This window comes from Pinus tabuliformis, chromosome 3_2 (genome assembly GCF_031772625.1).
Source record: "Pinus tabuliformis cultivar Carrire ecotype Pingquan chromosome 3_2, CPIR1, whole genome shotgun sequence".
Taxonomy (NCBI): Eukaryota; Viridiplantae; Streptophyta; class Pinopsida; order Pinales; family Pinaceae; genus Pinus; species Pinus tabuliformis.
Genome location: NC_142302.1, coordinates 216,437,511 through 216,463,908, shown reverse-complemented (window position 1 = coordinate 216,463,908; position 26,398 = coordinate 216,437,511). Strand labels below are relative to the sequence as shown.

The 26,398-nt window shown below is 39.5% G+C and overlaps 1 pseudogene; it reads right to left on the bottom strand.

Moving 5' to 3' along the window:
• Positions 1-5,836: 5,836 nt before the first annotated feature.
• LOC149180508 (endoplasmin homolog) lies at positions 5,837-8,369 on the bottom strand (annotated as a pseudogene).
• Positions 8,370-26,398: the final 18,029 nt, after the last annotated feature.

Sequence of the window (26,398 nt, the reverse complement as noted above, 5' to 3'; positions counted from 1 at the left end):
CCGTCGAGTATATATTGGGAGACCCCTATAGGCTTAAAACCTTTTATCCATAGGAAGCCGTGTCGGCCACCCTACTGATCGCAATGCACCGAACACAGCATTCGGGAAGATTGACTGTCGTACCATAAAAAGTATTATGCAGTTTTGCGATTGGTTTGGTACTCCCTCTACCTAGATCTCCAGAGCAGTCCCTTTCGTTCCTTTTCAGACTCCTTAACGGAAAAGGTCCATCTGAGCACTTGTCACTTCAGGCTCATTAAAAATCGAAGGAGACTAGAGTCATCTTTTGTTTTTTCTCGACTCTTAAAAGCTGAAAAAACAAGTTGTGTCAAAAGCGTCTAAAATTCATTTAATTCGGAAACATACTTCCCCTTTTTATTTTAGTTGATCGAGTAATCCGCAATCGTGGAAGAAAGTCAATTGAAACCCCGTCGTTCGCGGAGGCTTACGAGTCAACCGTCTTTGTCTCCGGAATCGAAACCAGTACGGACAAAGCGAATTCGTTTAACCGGTTCAAAATTTCCTATTAAAGTTAGAACAAGTGTTCCAACGACATCAGAGATTCCGGTTACTCCAAACATTTCTGGAATCCCTGCCTCTACAGAAGAAGTTCAACAGCCACATAGGGACAGTGATACTGATCCTAGTCTGAGAGTAAACACTTGTGTTACCAAACCAGTTCCATCTACAACCGGTTCGGAGAGTCTTGCTCTTCAAACATCTGCCACTGTCGATTCCACCCCTTCTTCGGCACCAGAAATATTTTACGGACCTGACAGTCTTCCCCTTCCACCTGGTCTGATTGCAATTGAAGAAATTGTAGAAGATCCTCAAACAAGTACTCCAACGCACTTTGGAGTCGGGATCACTCTATATCCTTCTTCATCAGAAGTTAGTCTACCACCAGCGGAAGTTCCTGTAGAATCGCTAGGTAATCATTTGGATAGACTCCAAATGTCTGAACAACCGTCAACATCTAGGACTGTTGAGATTGCAACAAGATGATGGAGCTTAGTGAAAAGAGTCGCCTTCACTAAGTGGGCCCGCAGGCTATTTTTGGCGCAAGTCTATTTTTAGACTATGTCTATTTTTAGACATATGGATCATGTCTATGGATTGCAGGTTGCTGTTTATGGATGATTGATCAAGTTGGGAAAAAAAAAATGGACTTCTATTTTTGATGAAAGTGTGAGTGATCACAGTGTGAGTGATCAAAGTCTATTTTTAGACTGGCTGTCAAAAATAGAAAAGTCAAATATTATTATCTCACAATAATATTTGGACTATAAACTTAATCTTATTCTCTTGGAGCACTTCAGTTTGAGCTACAGAGGTGGCACATGCAGCTGTCAGAAGGAAATACGCTTTTCTTATGAGTCAGTTGAGTTGTTGCATGCATGACTTCAGTTAGAACTCAATCAGTTGAGTTTGGTGGAGTTGATGGAGTTGTGTTCAGTTTAGCTTTGTTAAACTGGTTGTATTTAGTCTAACTGGAAAATAGACTAGAGATGAGTTGGGTGAATTAGTTATTAATTAATTGACAAGTTATTAACTCATAATACAACTAATGAATACATCAGTTAACTCAGTTGCATGTCAGTGCATGTTCAGTTCAACAGGGACAGGTGGTAGAGAATCAAATTTCTATCAGTTGTGACTATAGTTGTGCACCAGATCTTGCACAATCAAGGGATTGAGTATGCCAATGAGTTTGCTCACGTATTTTCCCACATTATAGCTTGTGCTCACGTCCAACAAAGAGTGAGTGACTATTTTGCAGGTGAAAAACGAGTTTGGTGAGCCATTCTCATCAGTTCTTGAGCAGTGGAGGCAGGCAAGCAGTGGAAGAGATTTGGAGATCAGATCTGAGCTGTATTGTGTGTAACAGAGGTGGAGATACTTGTGAGAAGTATTATGTTGTGTAATGTTACATGACTCAATCATTAATATACAGATAGTTGGGGTTTTTAGCGAGATGCTTTCCCCGAGATACATACTGTGTTAATGTGTGAATGCTCTTGATGTTTTATTGTTATTGATGCTGCTATATTGATGATCAATGTAGAGGAGCTTATGTATTGTGTATGTTTTCCGCAATAGTACATGATCAGGATAATCTCCATTGAATATGTGTTAAATTATTCAAAAATTTCTACAAGGACTGTGTCATCTGACACAGCGACAGCAGAACTCCCTGCTGTCACTCCGACAATGTTCGTCGGCATACCATTTGTCCCGACTAGCTCCCAATTGCTAGAAGGAGCCCACTGAGGGGATATTTCGACAGTTTGGTCCGTTCCTGTTTGTTCATCCAGAATAATATCCGGAAACTCTTATGTTGGTTCTCAACAAATTGATCCGTTTGGAGGTTAATTTGGGTAGTCCGGTCCCCAAGGACAAACAATCCCCTTGAGTTCTGGATTACCACTGTATGGGGGGCAGTATGCCCTTTCATTATCCCCTCTGGGAGGATATCCATACAGGAGTTCACAACAATATTTAGGTTATACTGGAATTACCTCAAGTGGTTGGGTACCTATACTACCTCAACAACCAAGGGTTGTGTATTCGATGCAACAATGTGTACCTATGTCGAATATCCCGACTACACCAGCTATTGTGACGGTGTCACAAGTTCAAACGCTGCTTGTTGTATGCCAACCTCAGGTTTCTCAGGTTGTAATTTAACAGCCCCTTGACCCTGTGACTCAACCACAATCGCCAACTAGTGGGGCGACACAGGTCCAGACGGGTACAATTACCCCACACCTTGGTCCAACGGTTAGTATAGCGCAACAGCACATGGCTTCTTAACCATGGCTGGTGCAATACCAACAACCACAATTCCAATAAGTATATCAAGGTTCTGAGCAGCAAATCTTTGCGAACAATGTACAACCATACATTCAAAACGGTCAAAATCAACCATTTTACAATGGTCATGTCCACCAACCTTATCAGTCATACCAGCATCAAATGCATTATTCTGGCATGCAAAGACCAACTGCTCAGGCAATCCCATCTTACCCTGGGTATGCTTCACCTAATCTGAACCAGCAATTACCATTCATGGCAACTTTAGAGTTACCTGATTTAAACCGGTTAACAAACGATCAAATTGCTTACGCCCCTTGGTGGCCAGCGATTCCACATAAACTTCCATCAGATATTCCTAAATTTAATGGAAATCCGGGTGAAGATCCATCGAATCACGTGATGACATTTCATCTATGGTGTTCATCAAACAACCTAAATGATGATTCGATAAGACTTCGCCTCTTTCAGAGGACGTTAACGGGTCCAGCAGCAAAATGGTACATTGAATTGCCTAGAGCTTCGTTCGACAACTTTAGTACCTTAGCCACAACCATTTTAACCCATTTTCAATTACCAATAAGGTATGAAACGGGAACAGAACTTCTTACCAACTTCAAACAAACAACGGCCACTCACATATCTGATCATATACATGAGTGGCGACGTCGTCGTAGGATGGTAAAAACGTACGTTCCCGATCAGCTATTAGCTGAATGGTTTATCAAGTCATTACTACCTTCCATCACGGAAGATGTGGCAAAGGGGGGAGTCGTAACGGAAGAGCAATTTATCGCTCGTGCACAATATCTGGACTTGATCTATACTCAGTCTGGCATGCTCTACGACAAAATACCTGACACCCCTAGACCGGAATTCTCAATTCCTCCTCCTCCTAAATCGAACAATGACTCCCACACCGACGATGGCGTGATTGGCACAACAGACACGAAATTGACAAAGTCTATGTCCAAGAAGGCCCGTAAGATTTCAAATCAAAATGCAAAAGACAAACTTCTTGCTTCGGAAGTAAATGCGTATCAACAGATAAGGGCAAAGAAACCAAACAACCAGGAAGCAAGAAGAAAGGCAAAGGGAAAAAGAAGAAACAGGATGAGTCATCACCTGAAAAATCTTCTTCAAACCCCCCTGGAAATAGGAAACAAAGATATCCATGCATGATATGCGATGAGGATCATCGGACTTTAGATTGTCCACACAGAGCTGAGCTTAAAAAATTCTTTAAGAGTTCGAAAACCTCAGCAGTGTTAACTGATCCGTTTCCAAATCCAGGAACAAATCTGGTTGAAAGTGGAAATTCTTCCCCGTCTCAAGTGCTGATGTTGTCGATTTCAAAACAGCAGAATGATGCTTTGATTTCGACAAGGAACAAAGATTACGGGAATCCGCAGCTGTCGAACAACAAGGACCTGTTAACGCTTGAAATTTCACCTCAGGCTGAGAAAGGTAAACCTCAAGGCAACATCAAACCATTCAGCCCCGTAGCTAGCCCTACGGGGCAGGAGAAGGCTCTCTCCGGTCAATCTCGGTAGATCTTCAATTGATGAGATGACCAAACGGGTAACACTGATATTAGGCTAGTAAACTGATTAGAAAGATTGATTTGGGGTTTTTAATTAAACAACGGGGTTTTTCTGGGCTGCATGGGCAAAATCACAGCTTGAACAGAGAAATATAATGAACAACACAGATTATCGACTGAGGCAAGGTAGGCAAGAAATTTAACACCAAATCTAGATTTTAAATGGGATGGCAAGACTGGTGAGGAGCTGACAAGGGCATAGGAGATGAATCCTTGTCAAACAGAGGAAAACATTAAACATGAACAAACTTATAGGTAGAGCATGGCAGGCATGAATTCTTACCTAAACACTTCATTTGTTCAGTTAGAAATGATCATGTAGTGAAATGAAACATAACAGATTACATATGAAACAAGAGAAAAACTTATGCTAAATTATCGTACCACAGGAATTTCAGAAGTCAGAGCTGTGAAATTTCATTAAAAATCCCTCTGTCAAAGACTGTACAATGGAGCTTTGTTCTCCAGCAGCTCTCAGAATTTTTTCCTCTCTCTACACTCACTAACCCTAACCTTTTACAAATTATGGCTTAAAATAAGCCAACATAGTCTCTCGGTTGCCCTGGACTTTAGGAAACAAACCGATATTAATAATTACAAAAATAAAAATCAAATTGCTCGGATTGTCGAAGGTTAGAGTCAAATCCTTTTAAATCTGGATTTACTCTTGGTCGATGATATCCATGCTGAAAAGTGTCCATTCGTGCCCAAATGTTGCCCCAAAATCTAGAAGTGTTAGCATTATAGAGTGAAATTTGCTAGTGCCTCTGATTCATCAAAACTGAAAATCGCCAGCTGCCTTTTGATGCCTCAAAATATCCGATTGTTGAGCTTGAGTTATCCTTACAATTGCAATTTCAATCCTTTGACCTGTTAATAAAATTCTAGGGACACACAAATACATCAACAAGCTAAAAATGATAAACTAAAAATAAAACTAGATTTAGGGAAAGTTGGAAGATTTCAATTTGTTGAAGCCGCTGATCTTTAATCTGATATTTCTCTGCTGCTAGGTGTTCAATCGTCCTCTTATAAGTTTCCTTCAAATCTGGAAAATATATCTTCAACTTATTTCATGCCTAGATATTCTCGATTTGATCTCCAAAAATACCCAAATTGCTCATAAGAATGTCGGTTTATTGCCTTGTGTTCTTTGCCTACTAAGACTGTCATGTGCTTCTGCCTTCATTTCTCTAACTGACCATCGAATGCTTTCAATGAAAAGAACAAACTCTCAGCTAGACTCCTGATATAGCGTGAAAGCCATATCAATTTCTGCGCTATTTCATCTAATCCTTTACACAATCTTGTTGGCCGTCCAGAGCTGTCAAGATGGCCCTGTTTCCCTCATCGCATTCATCCCCGGATGCTCTAAGAACTCTCGACACAGATTCAGCTCTCTGCTGAAGTGTGGAAATATCAAACTCCATAGGTTCGCTGACAACAATATTTACCTGTCTGTTCAAACCCACTGTGTACAATAGGAAGAACAATTGGTGTAACAGAAGCACACACAATAAGGCTTGCAGTTTGCTTTATATTTTCTTCCTCTGTATTTTGTGTGACCCTTTCACATAGTTCTTTAATAATAGGATGCCTTGAATTAATCTCGAGTACCCTCTTCCCACGCATGTAACTTTGTCTGTTAGCATCTGATAGAGTGTGCGACTGCATAATTCTCTCCATGTTTGCACTCCAACCATATTTTGAAGTGACCACAACTCCAGGGGTGTTGTCTAGTCTGTTACTGAATCTACATTTTCGCTGGAAAGAACATCCTTCCACCAGTTAGTTAACTCTTTGAAAGAATCTTTAACTTCCTTGTCCTTTGAATCTTTCCCAATCTTAAGGCCTTCTTTAGAAACATTCTGAAATTTCTTGTCCTCGTAATCCATCAAATACTGCATTAAGTACTCATCGACTGGGTCTGTGAAGAAGATAACCTCGTAGTTTTACTTCTTCAGTTTCTCAAGGAATGGGGACTTCTCCAATTGCTCCTTGCTAGATCCAGTGATGTAATATATGTCTTTCTGGTCCGGTTTCATTCTTGATATGTATTGGTCCAACGATGCCAGTTTATCGCCAGACTTTGTGCTTTCAAATCTCAGAAGTTTTGCAAGGCGGTTCCTATTTGATGCATCCTCAATTATTCCAAGCTTTATTGACTTGCCAAACTCATTCCAGAACTTGACATACTTTCCTTTCTTTTCAGTATCTGTTTCTGATTCTGACTCGGCATCTGTCTTTCCCTTTGCATCCGATTCATCAGGGTCCTATTCTGCAATTCGATGAATCATATCTAAAGCTTTGCGAATTAGCTTCTTCTTTATTGTCTTTAAACTGTGTGCTGTTGAAGCATTTCTCGTGATACATTCAGTGGCAAAGTGTCTGAATCTACAATACCCATAAGGAAGCCTCGGTACTTGGGAAGGAATTCTTCAAATTCACCAGAAATGAAAACACACCTGACATACGACTTGATATTGGCCTTGGCATTGTAGTAACTTTCATAAAGGTTGTGGGGTGCCTTTGGCGGAATAAATAGAATGGAGATCTTGTGCTCGTGCTGATCAAAACCTCCTATTATTTTCAACGCAAAGTGCTGTAGCGCTTTGAGATCTATCAAAGACACACGAAGATCACCCCCGCCCCAGTGGAACTACCTTTTGAGCAATCAATGGGATCAGAAATTCCCATCCGAAAAGCCATCCATCTTGGCAGAATCATTACCAGAACTGGCAATAAAGGGTGACCAAACCTCTGCTATATTTTGTCCATAAGATAGTCAATCGGTTTGCCACATGTTTGTTCTTAGATGCAACGTCACAAAAAAGAAGGCAACTCACATTTCATAGAAGCAATATCCTTCCTGTAGATTGTATTACACAGAGAAAGGTGTCTTCCTGTAGCTTGCATCACACAGAGTAATGTGCCTCAGAAAACTCAAATCATATAGAGAAAATATGTTTTAGACAACTCGCATCACATAGGGAATGTACTTCTGCAAACTCCCATCACCATAATATAATGTACTATTAAAATTCGCATTATCCCAGAGAATTATGCTATAGGAAATCACATCATTCATAGAGATATATGTCCTAGGATCATCGCATTATAAAGAGAAATATATCACACAAAATTCCATCACATAGGGCCTTTAGATATTTGTATATTGCAAACAATTTGATCCTCAGAACCATTGTGGATGTGCCTTAGATGGTATTTTCTTGTAGGAGGACGAGTAGGATTTATTCATAGTCACTGCATGTAGTCAAATGGGTGTGAGTATTGGCTGAGCTGACTTGTTCCTTGGAGGGACGAATTGGAAGCTTGGAGGAATAAATAACACTTTGATGCACCTGCATAATCTAAATATTCACCACCTGTAACATAATTAAGTGCAACACCCACGAGATCCATAGCGGAATACACAGCCTGTTGTAGCCACTCAATTTCTCTTGGATGAAGCATTTGGTTAAGATATAATTCCTCCAGGGACTCTGCTCTTATGCATAAAACCTGTGCGCATAAGTTCGAAGATCTTTGATGTTATCTGCCATCGCTCAGCTTGTTTTTCCACTTCCCTCTTATGTAAATATCTTGAATGCTACTAGAGTAGGGAGGCGGAAATAATTAGGCATAAGCACATCCTCCGTTCAATTATCCTTCAACCAGTCCCAACACCACCAAAAGTTTGCCAGAAACTTTTCATCTATGGCTTCCTTATACGATAAAGACAGAGAACTTTGATTTTTTCCAGCTGCTGAACCTGCACCAGCATGTTTGTTTTCTTCAAACTGTTATATTAGCAAAACATAAATGAATTTGGAGCAGATTGTCGAGTGGAGCTAGAAATGCGGGCTTGTTGGGCTCTTGCTCTTGCCAGAGCCTGTTCATAAAGCTCTTCATACTGAGTAGCAGAAAAATCCCAGCTAAAACCTATTGTCATCGCCTTCTTAAAAGTTCTAGCCACCAATCTGGCTTCTTTCTATAGTAATGCATGGTCTAGTCCTTGTTCATCAGCTGCGGAGAATGTAAATCCATTTCTAACTTTTGCAGGGATTGTCTCATCATCCACATCAAAACACTGTCATTTGAAGAGCTGTAGAGCTATAGAACATCATGACAAATTACATATTAATGATTTCTTCTTCAAAACAGGGTTTTGAAGAAGAATCAATCTCTGACATGAGACGGAGTCTAACAGGACCAACCAAGTAGTTCGACAACAACTTCGACAGAAGTTGTACCACCCACCATTCCTGAATTGACAATAAAACCGCCGAAAGGAGTAGTACACAAGTCGACATTTAATCCCCGCGCTAGAGGGGCGCAGCATTATAACATAGTGGAAGATTTGGCCCAATCGACATCTGCTATGTCGACTCTTGAAGTACTACAAAATTGCCCATTCCAAAGGCAGGCTTTGTTATCGGCCATTGGTGGGATTGATCCAAAGGATTCCAATCTTGTATCCTTCGACCACAAAGGATACGATCCTCAGTTACCGGCTCAACTAGCTTTCCTTATTCAAGTGAAAGCCCTCAACAAAACTGTTCATCGAACAATTATTGATGAGGGGGCATCTACATGTATTATGTCAATGATTTGCTGGAAAACTTTAGGATCTCCAACCTTGTCGCGGTCAGCGACGACATTAAAAGCATTCGACGGAAGGACATATACCCCATATGGTATCCTAAACAACTTGAAAGTTGAACTAGGGGGAAAAACAGTAGAGATAGATGTTGAAGTCATCAATGGGAATCTTGATTACAACATCCTACTAGGAAGACCATGGATATATGCCATGGCAGCTGTTGTGTCGACCTATTTTAGAAAGATTGCATTTCCCTTTCAAGGAGGGATTACAATCGTCGATCAACAAAACTTCCTCCCCAATGGTTCTCAAGTTACAGGAAGCATTCCCATGATCCATGGAAGCCCCCATTCGCTTCAGAATATCGGAGTAGGCCTACTAAAAGATCCTATACTAATGGGAACTTTCGCTCTTCCACCTCCAATCAATCTGGCGAAAGTAGCGTCAATAGGAACCTACAACATGATATCTTCGACAAAGATCTCAGAAAACGATATCAACATGGATCATGCAATGGTTTTGCCCCCAAGCCCAATATAAATATTATAGCAATCAATGTTTCTAGCATGGGAGGCAAACCCAAATCAACGCTCATCAAGAGTTTGGATAGATAGGTCTAGAGAAAATGGTACTCCTTCAGATCCTTGGTCGCAAGTGCATTTCACCGACGAAGGAATTCTCCAAGCTATGGTAATTGAAGGAGCACCATGGAATGATTCCCACCATCGTTCCCTTGTTCCGGATTGTGAAGAAGAGACTCAAAATGACCTTTATCATCCCTCAGTCTTTGATTTTCTTTCAAATACTGTAAAAACGGTGGATTCCGAGTGAAACTTATCCAACATTGAGGAGACTATAGCCATAAATATCTCGACCAAAACAGATGTTCTAGAGAATATTTATGTTGGCAAATGTTGTTCTCCTTCAGAACTGGAAATATATAATGCTCTTTTTCGCGAATTCATAGATGTCTTTGCTTGGTCATACAGTGAAATGGCAGGCATCGACTCGAGTATCGTTGAACACGAAATTAAGATGTATCCAGATGTCAAACCAGTACGACAACGGCTAAGGCAGGTGCACCCCAAGAAAGTCGTTGCCATTAAGGCAGAAGTTGAAAAACTTCTCCATGCTGGTTTCATCTACCCGGTTCCTCTAACCGATTGGGTATCGAATATTGTCCCTATTATGAAGAAACAGGGGACAATTAGAGTGTGTGTCGATTATAGGGATGTAAATCAAGCTTTTCCAAAAGACAACTACCCTACACCCTTCATCGACCAGATAATTGATGAATGCGCCGGATGCAAAATCTTTTCATTCATGGATGGATTCTCCGGGTATAATCAAATAAATATCCGCCCACAGGACCAGTCAAAGACTGCATTCATTTGTCCGTGGGGCACATTCGCATATCGAAAATTACCCTTTGGTTTAAAGAACGCAGGGGCGACGTTTCAGAGGGCAATGAATTATGGCTTCCATGACATCAAAAACATCGTTCAACCATACCTCGACGACCTTCCGTCTCATTCGCGAAAGCGGACTGATCATCTGCAGCATTTAAGAGCGATATTTCTACGTTGCCGACACTACAATATACGACTCAATCCGCACAAATGTGTATTTTGCGTCAGTTCTGGTCGTTTACTTGGCTTTGTAGTCTCCAAGGATGGGATTCGTCTCGACCCGTGTCAGGTCTAGGCAATCATAAATTTGCCTCCACCTTCAAATTTGCTTCAGATTCAGAAACTCCAAGGGAAAGCAAACTTTCTGAGGAGGTTCATTCCAAATTACGCTGAACTTGCTAAAGGTTATACACGTCTTTTGAAAAAGGAGGTACCCTTTGTCTGGGATCAGGTTGCGCAAGCTTCCTTTGATGCTTTAAAAGATTCCCTAATGAAAGCATCATTAATGTACGCCCCCGATTATCAAAGAGATTTTAACCTGTATCTGGCTGCAGCAGATATGACCATCGCAATGGTTTTAGTTCAAGAAGTTGATGGAATTGAACATCCTATATATTATTTAAGTAAGAACTTAAATGATACATAAAGCAAATATTCTTATGTTGAAAAACTAGTGCTTGCAGCTGTTCAAGCGATACAAAGATTTCGACACTATGTCCTCTTTCGGAAAACTACCATTCTGTCAGATTGCAACCCCGTTACTTATATATTGTCGCGACAGTTGTTGGGGGGCAAATATTCGAAATGGATAGCGATCCTTCAAGAGTTTGATCTGGAATTTGTAAAATCCAAGTCAAAGAAAGCTCTAGTTTTTGCAGAACTATTATGCGATCTCCCATCGTCGTCCAACGATGAAACATCCGAAGAATCAATCGTGGATGAGAATTTGTTTCTGATATCTACAAGCAATGAGTGGTATGGAGATATAATCATTTATCTCCAAACCCAAAAATTTAGGCCAAACACCTCACACTCTGGACAAAAATGTATTCGATACCAAGCAAAAGACTACATGATCGTCGGTGATACACTTTACCGTCGTGGTATCGATACAGTTCTGAGAAGGTGCCTCACCCATGAGGAGGCCGAAAAAGCCCTGAATGAGTGTCATTCAAGAGCCTGTGGAGGGCATCAATCTGGATATGCTACAGCACAAAAAATCTTACGAGCAGGATACTTCTGGCCAACAATGTTCAAAGATTGCATAACCGCAGTCAGAAGTTGCCATGCTTGTCAAATTTTTGATAGCAAAACCAGAAGACCACCCGCACCTCTACAGCCAATAGTTGTTGTTGGGCCGTTCGCCAAATGGGGCATCGATTTCATGACATGTAACCCCACCTCGACCGGGGGGCATGGGTATATCATAGTCGCAGTTGACTATTTTACCAAATGGGCCGAGGCGATGCCTACATTAGATAATACTGGTGAAACAGATGCCCTTTTCTTTTTCAATCATGTAGTCGCCAGATTCGGCGTACCACAGGCTATAGTCACAGATCATGGATCGCATTTTCGCAATCACATGATGGTCGAATTAGCTGCCAAACTAGGATTGTCTCACGACAGCTCTACTCCGTATTATCCGCAAGCCAACGGACAAGTTGAAGCGATCAACAAAGTCCTGAAGTGCATGTTGCAAAGGATGATCGGAGTTCACAAAAGAAGGTGGCACCTAATCCTATACTCAGCCTTGTTGGCTTACCGAACATCGGTAAGGAATGCAACCGGGTTCACACCCTTCCAACTGGTATATGGCCTGGAAGCAGTCTTACCAGTCCAGTGTTAAATCTCGTCTCTCAAACTCGCAATTGATCTCCTCCCCGAAACTTCATAAGAAGAGACTCGTTTCTTGGAATTAATCCAATTGGATGAAACTCGTCGTGACGCCGCTTTGGCTAACGAAGCCCATAAGAAATGAGTCAAGGCGCAGTTCGACAAAAATGTCAAACCCCGTGTCTTCTCGGAAGGTGACTTGGTCTTGCTTTACGACCAAGAATCCGATAAATTGAGAGCAGGTAAATTTAAGTCTTTATGGATGGGCCCCTATATTGTTAAACGAGTGTTAGAAAAAGGAGCCTACGAGTTAATGGATTATGACGGAATTCCACTAGCACAACCTCGTAATGGGTTGTACCTCAAGCGTTATTATGCATAAATAGTAACCAATATGCTTTTGTTATATTTTTGTTTTCGCTAAAGTGTTTGTTTTGGTCGAGTAATCCACCTTTTTACATTTATTGCAGATGTCAAACCTATTGGAGCCATGTGTTGGATATGCCGACGGAGCGAGTCGTAGTTCGCGGAACCTGTCCTCCGCAGCCTGGGCCATTTTTGATCCAAGCGGCGAGTTAGTAAGTTTCAAAGGTGTATGTATTGGTCAATCAACAAATAACATCGTTGAGTATAGCGCGTTGATAGAACTTCTCTCTGATGCCATCACCCATGGTATACGCCGACTAATTGTCAGGCTAGACTCACAACTCGTAATACTACAACTCAATGGTATATATTCCGTCCGAAACCCAGCTATTTATCACATGTTCCTAAGGGTTAAGATTTTGGAAAGACAATTTGATCTTATTCAATACCAACATATTTCCAGAAACTTAAACACATTAACCGACTCATTAGCAAACTATGTGTTAGATAGACATTTGCAACATTTATAAAAAATAAACACATCATCAATGTTTTACATGTGGATCATATAGCTCAACCAAAATAAAACCCCGAAAATCAAAAATATATATAGTTGTTTATGGTTTACATATAATGTTCTGTAACCAAGACAAAATCGGTCACATGACCCAAAAACTCAAGATGCTAGGGGGCACCCTAGTCTAATGATGCTCGTGATAGCAAGTCACAGCCTGTGCGATCATGCGTAAGAGACGAGTCCATCGTTTGGGCACACCAGTAGTATGCCGCTGTAACTGCAAAGGTAGCTCGTCGATCCTCACATCTGGAATACCGAGAGTAAAGCTCTCAACCTGCTCCTGCACAGCTGTGAGAGTCTCGGCCATTGAGGTCGCGAAGAATAACTCTTCCGGCGGCCTCTCCTGCTGGGGCAACAGCTGGTACTCTCAGGCGAACTACTGGACGAACAGGACCAACATCTGCATGTACACATGAGTTTGATTAAAGTCTTGATAGAATAAAGCACAAGGACATTATAAACAAAAACAGTAAACAGCGATATGGTCAGAGATTTTACCAATAGCACCCCAGGGGCTCAGAAAAGCAGGGAATAAAGCACAGAATGCAAAAAGGAAACCATGAAATGAAAGAGCTCGGGTTTAGCTCCTACCTGGTCCAGACGGCGCCGAGAATCATCCACAGAATCTCCCGAAATCAGCTGATGAAAATCGAGGGGGAAAAGCACCTCCAAAGCTCCAACAAACCAAGTTCAAATGAAATGGTAAAATGAGAGGTAAAAAACACTTTTTGATTGCTTTTACATAGTTCAAAGTAAAATATTAGCGTTTTAATCTCATTTTCAAGCAAATATTGTTCATTTCTGACTAGTTTGATGAAGCAGTTGAAAATACAGTACTATCTTTGGAAGGACAAAGCTATTTATGGTAAAAAATCAAAACAAGACCATCTAATCGAGCAGTTTTAGAGCATATTTCAAGCTCGTTAAAAAATAAACATAAGACATGAGCAAATGTTTCCACCCGCATTTAAGCTCGTTAAAAAATGAACTATTCCCCGGTAAATAACCACCGTGAATGAAGCATTTCAGCCATTAAAGCCTTGGTCGTGTTTGCACCGTCACCTCCACTTTTCATTGGCCGATCATTCACCTCCATTTGATTGTTTACCCATTTTGAGGAACAGCTGCGAAGAGCGATTTCACTAGCCATCCTTGTGACACTGCCGTGATTAGAAAATTCCAACCCTTACCTGGAATCAGTTGCTACCCATTTTATCACTCGTTCCTCAAAAGACGAGTCTTCTTTAAGCTCTTTTCAATTGACTCGTAAAATATGAAAAGATTGCCGAGTTTTGGCCTTCCAGCTCGTTAAAGCGACCGGAAGTGCTATCCCTCCTTTAGATTTTAATCTTTTTGGACCTGAGGGATTATTGCACCAAAAGATCGAGCACTTGTTTTGTTCGGCTCGTTAAAACTATCGAAAATTCATCCCTTCTGTATTGTTTTATACTTTTTCGGACTTAAGGGATTAGATGACGAAAAAGGAATTTTGGAGTTACCTTTACGTACCTTTTTAGACTCTCTAAAAATGAAAAGGACCGAGATATCTTTGTCGTTAAACTCGTTAAAAAGATTAATAGCGAAAAACTTGTCTTTAGACGAGAACGAGTTTCACTATCGCTAGGCCCGTTAACACATAGCGATGGGTTTTCCCGAAGGGTAAATTATAGAACAAGAATATGTTATCCTCCTCAATCTTGACAAAAATAAAGAGGTACTGGTCAGCAATGACTGGGGAAAAATTGGGAAGAAACTCAAAGAATCTTTATTGGTAGCAAGTCGCTCTTGAACATGACACTTCCACTCCGTGCCTGAGTCGGGTTGGGTTGTTTCATTCACCGGTCACATCACCATGGTCACGCCATACCATCCACATTTGGGGTAAATGCTACCAATCCATCACATAAGTGTCGCCGACATGTTCAAGAGAAGTCATCCAGAGAAGTCATCCGTGTCCCATCCACTACCATACATTATACTTCATTCTTTCATGACCACCATCCTGAACCCTATATCATCAGATTGTTTTCACCTCCATCAAAATCATTTGCTCTGTTCCATGTCATTGATGTGGGATTCATTAAGGCCCTCCTTTGACGGATCGCTTCTTGTCGACACCAGCTCATTATCCAAGAAGTTGATCTAGGAACACCCCATCCAGTACTTTGAAGCTTGCATGCCTCAATGGCAAGTTTCTCACTTCCGGCGATAGGTATACATCAATGACCTTCGACCGAAAGATTTTGCGTGGTGTTCGACGCCAAGTCCTTTATTCACACCACGTGAATTGTACTGCAGTACCTTGAGGGTCATCATCATTATCGGTGATTCCTCTCGCGCTTGTTAACAGTTTACATCATTAACTGGTAATCAAGAGATGTCTTTCCATGTTCGACTTCAAAAAATTTCTCACATGGATCGACTTGTACTTCGAGTGAAGATCGAACAAGTTTGAAGACCTCGGATCTAGTTTCATCCATCCGGGCTGCGATATATATTCAAGAAAATAAAAACATTGAAATGTACAGCATTGCAGCACAGATAATCATCCTACCAAAAGGATGATGGCTCTATCAGAATCATCAGTCTACCATCAGACGATTGTCTGTCCTATGTACATGAAAATGAATTTATAAAGTTGAGCATGGGAATGCCCGCCTCAGCTAGATCATGAAAACAGTATGAAGATAATGTATTGTATTGTATCTTATTATAGGTCTCCTCCCAGCATTGAAAGAACTTTGTATCCTCCTAATAAAGCATTTCACCCGATAAACTGCCTCATACTTTAGGGGGCAACTGTTATAGACATTTTTGTGCCTTACAGCTCTAAGCATGAAATGTCCATAAACCAAGGGATCCTAAGTCCCTAAAAGTGTTGTTCCGACCCCTAAAGGAACAAGGTCAACAAATTACAGCTTCTCCCAGAAGTTCTCCACCAGAAACTGCTCAGAATCAGTCAAATCAGGATCATTTCAGCTGCTCCACTAGCTAGCTGCGTTGCATAGCACCCAAGTACACTAGCTAGGTGCATTGCAACGCACCTATATGCACTACCAGGGTGCATTGAGCGGGAAATGACAAATGGCAGTGTCATTCCGCGAGGTGGACAGACAATGGAAGCTTCCAGAATCTTCCCCAATGACACTTGCCTCAGTGAGTTCGACCAAGGATGAGTAAGAGGCTCTCAGTCTCCAAGTGGAAGCAAGAACTGACAGAGAGAAGCCACTAGTCAGATCATAAGCTGACTCATCCTCTTTGCATACATCTATATATGGATCCCCCATCCCAGAGATCCAGAGGCTGGAATTTTGTACATTGCGGAGCATTGTTGTTGGTTTTGAGATAGATATCAGAGTATTGGGTGATTTATGCTTTGTTGGAGGTGAAGAGGGGATTCCTTTGCTGGGAGTTTGATGTTGGATCAGGAATCATCGGTTGTAACTCCTCCTGGACCTTCTTGTTATATCAATAAAACTATTTGAGTTTCTCCTACATGCTTGTGTACCATTGATGTTTGTTACATTTGTATGTTTAGCTTAAATCTGATCCTAAGCTATTTATGAATATAAATCCATGTCTTTGTGTAGTTTTCTTCTTCTGTGATCTTACAGGAACTTGGTGAAGCTGGGCAAGTAAGGGAGCAGGTAGCTGGAAGCTGTCAAAGAGGAGAGAGATTGGATCAAAGGACTAGCGCAAGACACAGGTTGGTTCATCCTATTCCTCTTCGTTTATAGTTCATAAAGAAGAATATGAAAGTAGTTTTCCTTGTTTGTTTCTAAGGCCACTGTCACACCTTAGTGGGTTAGAGTCGTTCTGAATAGACACTTTTCCCGTTAACAGTAATGAAGTTCGCAAGCTTTATATTTTCATAGTATAGTTTTTCATCTCTGGTGTTGCGTTGCTGCTACCAGTCCTGGACAGTACCCCGGTGGAGTCACTTCAGAACACAAACATTGCTCTGCTGCCAGCGAGCCTAGACAATGCCCCAATGGAGTTGCTTGCTTCACCTATTTGTGCAAGAAGCCTTTCTCTTCATTTGCCTTTATTTATTTTATATAGGATTGTGCATCGTCACTTATTTATTTCATGGGCGGAAGAGGGATCCCGACTTATTGAGAGTATGAGAAGTTGTCCATTCAGAGAAGCATATATAAGACCTCTAATATACTCATTTGCTCGTTTAGATTTTCCCCTTGTCCTTCTCTACTTGATTGGATCAGCCTAAAAACACCGAAACATAAAAACCCAAGTGTAGGCATGAGGTTTCAAGAATAGACATGGAGATCATGGTTTAACACAAGGCTTTGTTAATGCAAGGATCATATTTTCTGTCAGAACATCATCGACCAAAAGATGTAACCAAGACAAGGAAGAAGGACAGAGAGTTAGCCAAATGTTGCAGTGTCACAAAATCTTTCTAATTTTCCACATTCCCTTCTGAGCCAACAAAACATCTTCATGCAAGGTCTCACAAAATGAAAGGAAAGAAAACACACAACAAGGACAGAAAGTGGCTAAATGAAAACATGATGCAAAATCAAAATCATAAAATACAAGACAGACTACATGAAATAAATGTAGGATGAATGTGCAGGTAAACTAATATGCAACGAGACCTACTCTTAACTTAATCATATAGAAGGTCGGGGTCACGTATAATGAAATTTCCAATGAAGCCACCGTAAATGCTTCCGACCTGAATTCATAAAGATATAGGCAATTAAAACTAATAGAAAGCAATGTGCAACAGAACATATAATAACTTGAATAACTTGCAAAAAATTGAAGGTCTTGCCTGTCAGCAGAAAGATAGGCCATAGGCACTAATTCTAAGCAGTTCACATTCTTACCTTTTTTATGAAAACCATCATTCAACAAACCTCATAAGCTTCTTATGAATGTGTCTTCAACTACACCAAACTCCTTAGCAAGCACGCGGAAATATCGAAACTTGTAAATTGCAACGGAGCTTGTTGAGTAAGATTGCTCTAACTATTCAGCGATTGGATCGTAAAATTCGTGACAATCCTCTTGAAAACCCCGAAATATTTGGAAAGATGAATTTTCAATTAGAGCCACGGGATTACGATGAGAATCTTTTGAGGGAAAATAGATCTGATCATATTTAGTAGACATGTCAAGACAGTGAGGATTTGACATAACCATCAGCGAGTGCGGAAGTGCCTCAACTGCTTGACAAGTACCTGTGTAGTGAGATGTTAAACCATGAAGATCAAAGGGTGTAAAACAACTATCATTGGATGTGCTGATGGGAAAATAGTAAGTTGAACGACAGTGATCAGAGACAAAATCATGATCAGATGGACTGATTAAAGCATGAGACTCCCAGTTAGTAATTACCGTAGGTAAATCAACTTGAACAATTTTGCAAATGATCAGCATAATAGAATCATCTTCCTCACATGATGAGCGTAAAAAACCATTTTCTTATAACTAGTTACACACTACACTAGCACCGTAATCATCAAAAGAAGTAAAATGAGTGCTAGTATAGTAAACACATGAAACCAACAAGGGTAAAACGAGTGAAGAAGAATTTGATTGGTCAAATAATCGATGCATTCACTAATGATTAAGAGGATTTTTGGTGTGATGAAGAAAAATATTAGCATCATAATATTCACAAGAAGTATCAAGAGTTGATTATGTAGGAATTTGCAGGGTAAGTTCCTCATATAGAACACCAAAGGACATCAGTCAAAAATAGATCACAGATCAATACACCATTATTCTTCACATGGTTAAAACCCTCAAAGATGGAAAAAGTCCATGGTCTGAGCCAACGTGGCCACTTTAGGCAATTTATTAATAAAAGAAAGAAAATTTACATAAGCTTCTCTCATGAACGGTCACCCATCAAATGACTCTCCATGCTCTTTAAATAAAGATCATGGACCAATCGGGTGCTAAGCCATGGATCAAGTGTCGGTAATAATGAGGAGAGAATGAACCGTTGGATCGCTTCATGTCTAGAACACATCGTGACCGTCAGATTGTAAGTTATAAAATTACATAGTAAAGGAACACACTTTACCTAACTCTACACTAGACCAAGTTATACTTAACTATTTCCTATGTGTCGGAATATCCTAACATCCCCCTTAAAGAACAACTTGGGATAGGATTGAAGGATGTACAAATATGACACAATAAGAGAAGGAAGGAGGCATTAGAGCCTATCCCCCCTTAGTGACAACTTCATGGACTCCAACCATAAATCGAAGTTTTGTAAACTTCACCTCTGTGAGAGTCTTTGTAAAGATGTCTGCAACTTGATCATCTATTGAAAAATATTGCACTTTAAGAACATGGTCATGAATGAGATTTTCGATGAAGTGCATGTGTAGTTCAATGTGTTTGCTGCACTGATGTTGGACTGGATCTTTACATAGTTGAATGGCACTTTGATTATCACACCAAAGTGTAGTCAGATGTTGTTGTTGAAAGCCAAACTTTGACAGGATTTGATGAAGCCACAGGGCTTCCTCATTAGCTTCTACGACGCCACGATACTTTGCTTCTGCTTAAGAAAGAGATATGGCACTTTGTTTCCTGTAATCCCATGTAATAGGTCCAGAATCAAGAGTGAAGACATAACCGGCAGTAGACTTCCGATCATCAGGGTCACCAGCCCAATCAGAATCAGTGAAACCAACCAATAAAGGAGATGCTTCTGCACTATAATGAATCCCAAACTGAATTGTACCTCGAACATAACAAAGTATTCCTTTAGCTGCTTTCCAATGAATTTCATGTGGGTTTTGCATAAACCAATCAATAAGGCCAACAACAAAGGAAAGGTCAGGACAAGTATGGGTCAAATACAATTTTTTTCTTACAAGCTGATGGTATAAGGTAGCGTCAACTTCAAGGAAAGTACAAGTGACTGAAAGTTTGGCTCCAGAATAAAAGGGGGAAGGGGCTGGCATACAGTCGTCCATGTGAAAGTGAAGTAGAAGATCACATGCATACTTGGACTGGGAAAGGGAAATACCTTCCTTGGATTGCAATACTTGAAGACCAAGAAAATAATGCCAGTGTCCTAAGTCTATCATTTCAAACTTCTTTCTAAGGTTGGACTTCACATGGTTTATAACGTTGGGATCACTACCAATAAGGATAGTATCATCAACATAAAGAACAAGAATGATAAGAGACTTGCCCACTTTCTTGGTGTAGATAGTATTGTCATAATGACACCTAGAAAAGCTAGTATCTAAAAGAAAGCTATCCATTTTGGCATACCAAGCTTGAGGGGCTTGCTTGAGACCACAAAGGGATTTCTTAAGCTGACATACAAGGTTGGAGTTTGTTTGTATAAAGCCAGGAGGTTGTTCCATATAGATTTCTTCATGCAAGTCCCCATGCAAGAAGGAAGATTTAACATTTATCTGATGGACTTCCCATTTAAAAGAGGTAGAAGGGAAAGAACAAGGCGGATAGAGTTCGTTTCGGCAACAGGGGAGAAGTTCTTAGTATAGTCAATGCCTTCCTTGTGAAAATCCCTTAGCAACAAGATGAGCTTTATGTTTATCAACTTTTCCATCTATTCCGAACTTGGTTCTGTAAACCCATTTACATCTAACAAGTTTTCTTCCCTTTGGAAGAGGAACAAGATCCCATGCATCATTTTCCAATAATGAACAATATTCTTCATTCATAGTTTCATCCCAATCTGGATGGCCTGAAGCTTCAAAAAAGGTGTTAGGATCATAAGTCGGTGAAGCTTGATCCAATAAAGAAGAGGCTCTATCGAACTAAGAACGTGTAGGTCGTTGATTTGTAGGATCACCTGCAAGAGAACCTGCTGCATCTCGAGTAGCACGAACCCATTTTGGAAGTTGAGGAGATGAAGGAGGATCCTGAGAAGGTGGGGGAGGATTTTCATCCTCGCTTTCATCATCTGAAGAAGAAATATTTTTAGAAGTAGAAGGGATAGAGAGAGGTGGCACATCTGCCGAACTAGGCTCGTAGGCTGATACATTTTCAACAAACTTTACATCTCTTCTAATGATAACATTTTTGGATTTAGGTGAAATAAGTCTATATCCTTTGAAATCTTCAGAATATCCAACAAAAATACATTTTTCACTCTTAGGTTCTAAAGCTTTATGTTTCTCATCTGGAATATGGGCCCATGCTTCATTTCCAAAAACACGAAAGTGACTTACATCTTGTTTAATTGAGCTCCATTCTTCTTTTGGAGTGATATTCTTTAAAACCTTAGTAGGAGTGCGATTTACTATGTAATGTGCACAGTTAATTGCTTCTGCCCAAAAATTAAGACTAAGTCCTTTAAAATGAGGTATACAATTAGCCATTTCCTTTAAGGTGTGATTCTTCCTTTCAGCTACACCATTTTGTTGTGGAGTATACGGAACAGTATGTTGCATTTTAATTCCATGCTTATTGCAAAAGTTGATGAATTTGTTGTTAACATATTCTTCACCATTATCAGATCTTAGCTTAAGAATTTGATGTCCAGATTGTTTCTCAACAAAGGCCTTAAAGGCCAAGAACATGTTAAATACTTCACTCTTGGGTTTTAAGAATTATACCCAAGTGCGTCTAGAGAAATCATCAATGAAAGTTAAGAAATACTTGTAGCCAGAGAATGAAACAACTAGAAGTGGACCACATAAATCACTATGCACAAGTTGTAAAAGGGGTTGAGGCATGCAAAGAGGCACATTTTTCAAAACTATCCCAATGATGTTTTCTGAGTACACATCCGGAACGAATACCATCTCTACAAGATACCATAGGAAGACCTGTCACCATATTTTCTTTACATAGATTTTGAAGGGAGAGATAGTTTAAGTGACCAAATCACTCACGCCAAAGTTTGTTCGCTTCATCATTATGAGCAACAAATACTGAGGGAAGAGTTGATGACCCAAAGTTTTTAAACTTATACAACCTTGTAGAAGGATCAGCAATGCCAGTAGCTAAAATCTGTCTAGGATCTCTTAGGTCCTTAATTACAACATCGTGAGGTGAAAATTCAACAGTTTTACTTTCACCTGAATGAGTTATCTGATATACAGATAGAAGGTTGTAGGATAAGGTTGGAACACATAATATATCATTAAATTGACCATTGTCTAGATGAACAGTTCTAGTCCCTACAACAATAAGAGATCTATCATCACCAACATATATATTTTTGGTGTTACAATCATTTAAAGAAGAAAACATGGCTTTGTTTTTTTCCATGTGATAAGAAGCTCCAGAATCAATGAGCCACTCATGAGAATGAGAAGAAGAAGATACATTTAGTGCATAACCAAACTGAGATGCTTGAAAACCACATGCAGAAAGTGTTATTCCTGAAGATGAAGTTGAAGTTGAAGAGTGCTCCAAATGGATGTTATGCTTCTTCATTGCTTCTTCAAAGGGTTCCATCTTCTTAAAGCATTTGGATTCTAAGTGGCCATCTCGATTACAAAAGTTGCAATGTCTATAAGTCTTCTTCCCTTTGATTTTATTTGCCTTATCATTTTGTTGAATTGATTTTTCATTTTAAGACTAAAATTGCTTAGGACCCTTGTTTGGTTTAGGGCCATTCTTTTTAGGATATTGCTTCTTAGGATTCTTTGAATTTGGTTGTTGTTGGGTGGCTAAGGCTTTCTTAGAAGAGTTTCCAAGATTAAGAATACCAATATGTAAGAGTTTTCCTTGTTCTCTTATTAAAGAATCACAAAAGACATCAAAAGAGGGGGACTTGTAGTCTTGTCCTTGAGAAATAAAGGCTTCTCTAGTAGAATGGAAGGTGGAAAGAAACAGAGAGTAGGCTGGTCCCAACTTAGTAAGAATGGAATAGATAAGGCTACCATATTCTTTCTTAACCTTAACACCTTCCAAGAGAAGTCTAAGGGTCTTGAACTTGGACAAAGAATCTTCAATGGAAGAAAAACTATTGGGGTCCAACGTAAGCAACTCATTTTCGAGTTGATGGGCTCTAATTTCATTTTTAATTCCAAAAACTTTAGTGAGTTGTTTCATTGCTTCATTAGGAGTATCAAGTTCTGCGATATGGAATCTAAGGTCTGGAGAAATAGACATCCCTATCAACCCACGTGCTTGACCTTGCCTATTTTCCCATTTGGTTGCCTTATCTTCATCTTTAGGTTTAGTTTCTTGGCCTGAGACTATTCTGTAAAGACCTTTACTTCTAAGTAAATCCACAATGTAGGACCACCATTGGAAGTACTTGGTGTTGTCAATAACAACTTGGCATGGACTTTCCATTTTAACAGAAAATGAAGTTGTGGATGATAAAACTAAGTGCTCCAATGGAAAGATATCGAAAAATTAGGCCAATTCAAAAAAATAGCTCTGAAAACGGCTTCTGGATGAAGAAGTTATGGCTTTTTGAAGAAAAGTTGTTGAAGATGTTGATAAAGTGCATGAATGTGTGGAAGTGAACGATAATGTTATATTTTAAAAAGAATATTACCCCTTTCCAAACTTAATCTAATTAGCTCACTTTTAAAAAATATTTTGTGACCTACTCTTATAAATAAGTGAAAGTCACTTTTACAGTGGTACTTTATGAGCTACCCACTAAATTGTAACTTAAATAAAAGATAAAGAGATTTTAGAATTATAAGTGACTCACTTTTTATAATGGGTTAGAACACCTTTACATAAAGTAACTTTAAAACATAAGATACATGTGTTTTTTGAAAAAGTAACTCAACAAAAAGAAAGACTTGAACTCAAGACCTCTATTCTCATAAAGTAACTTTAGACCAAGTTAGCTAGTTTAAAAGGTTAGTAATTTTTGGAAAAGAGGAAGGGAGGGTATTTTTTTTTTTTAGTCACTGAAGCTTTGCGGTGTGTTCTTACTTGGAAAAACATTTTTTGCCTACAAAACAAAAAACCACACAAACCAACACGGACATACAAAAAAAACCAAACCTTATGGCTTCTAGTTAGCTTTCACCAGAAACTAAATATTTTCCTCAATGTTTCTGATTTTCCGAGATCACACTAAGGCATGCCGAAAAGAGTATACACATGAGAAAAATGTTTCATTTATGTTTTTGATTTTCTCGGATCACACAGAGTCGCAGGGAAAAGAGCATACGTAGAAATGAAAGGTATAGATCTGGTAATAAAAAATAGAGAGATAAATAAACCGAAATAAATACCTAAAACTGCAAATAAAGACTGTATACCTTCAGATCTTAAAAATGACGTAGCTAGGGCTACCAGAAACCTTTTCGCATGAAACAAAAGGGGTTCCTCACTGGAACAGATGCTCCTAACACAATAGAGCAATCCTCTCAGCCTGAAAGAGGTCAGAAACATCTAGGAAACAACAGTTGGATGTAGTCCTACCGACTTCCGATTTAGATCACCAACGGATGCGGCCCTCAAATAGCTCTGATACCATGTAGGAATTTACAAGGTAAGTTCCTCAGATAGAAAACCAAAGGACACCACTCACAAACAAATCACAGATCAATACAACAGTATTCTTGACATGGTTAAAACCCTCAAAGAGGGAAACAATCCATGGCCTGAGCCAACACGACCACTTCAGGCAATTTATTAATAAAAGAAAGAAAATTTACATAATCTTCTCTCATGAAGTGTCACCCTACAAATGAGCCTGCATGCTCTTTAAATAGAGATCATAAACCAATCGGGTGTTAAGCCACGGATCAAGTGTTGGTAATACCGAGGAGAGAATGAACCGTCAGACCGCTTCATGTCTAGAACATATTGTGACCGTCAGATTCTAAAAGTACATAGTAAAGAAACACACTTTACCTAACTCTACACTAGACCAAGTTATACTTAACTATTTCCTATGTGTAAAAATATCCTAACAAATTGTTTTCAAAAGAGTGTGACATGTATGACTCATTTGGCCAAAGATAATCTTTAAAATAATCAACTTCATAGTTACATGATTCTATGAGAGATACGCATTTCAAACCCGAGTTTGATACATGATATTTGCATGAAAATGAATCATCTTGAATCTGATAAAAAATCGAATTCTGAGAGTTGGAAAGATCATATCCGCAATGCCAAATATATTTCAAGAAAGAATTTACATCGAGTCAAACCATGCCAAAATAAGATTTTTTCGAAGAAAACCAAGCCAAACTCAGTTCGAGTGTCTTACCAAAGTTGCGAGATCTTGACATAACCATCAAACGAAGTTGAAGTTCCTCGACTCTCTAGCAAGTCCCGTAACTTTCAAGTATTGTAAAATCGCATTCCAAAGATTGAACCAGATCACGCATGGTGTGAGGATAAATGCTTTCACTGATTTCAATGAGATCACTATTAACCAGATGGAAACCATCGTTTTCACTGATTTGATCATATTTTAAAACTTCGACAACTAGATTACTCAAGCCAAAATGTTTTTTTGATCACAAATATTGAGATGGAGAAATTTCACGAGCAAGATGATGTGAAGAGTTGTCCTCATGCAAAACAAGAGATGATACAGGATGGAAAGGATACTCAATGATCTGATTATTTTCTCTTTCATCATGGACAACCTCACTACTTTTCGTTAATTGAAAAGTTAGCTCATGTGATGAAGAATTTGAAGAGCATGGAGTATCTTCATCGCAAACATAAGAGCACAGGGATAGTGGGACAAAGAGGAAGTTTCAATAAGAGGATTTTCTTCGACCGAAACAAATTCCATGTCTGAATATTTCAAATTAAAAATTTTCATGAGAAACTGAAAGATCAGCTGGTGCACTTGGGCATTAATCATCGCATACATCAACAAAATCATCATTAGAATGATTGGTCCCCAATACTACGGATCTAAACAAACTAATTTCATTTGATTCATTATCGAGATTAACAGATTCAATATCAGTCAAGAATGAGGAGATACCATCGTCGCACAAAGGATTTTGAAAAAGAGAAGATTGAAAGCATCTTCACCTTCCTACTCCTCTACATGTGTAATGTGACTATTTTGAACCCAATCAATATTTGGACCAACAAATTGAAAATTAGGAGAGTGCAAAAAACTAGTTGATGGAGCAGATTGATCAAGCGGATCACGATACAAAGAGTCACACCATGTAGATGATAGAGGATGACAGATATCCAAATCAGATTCAAGACTAAAGTTATGAGTGTCAATACCTTCTTGAGGAATAGAAAATTTGGTTTTCATC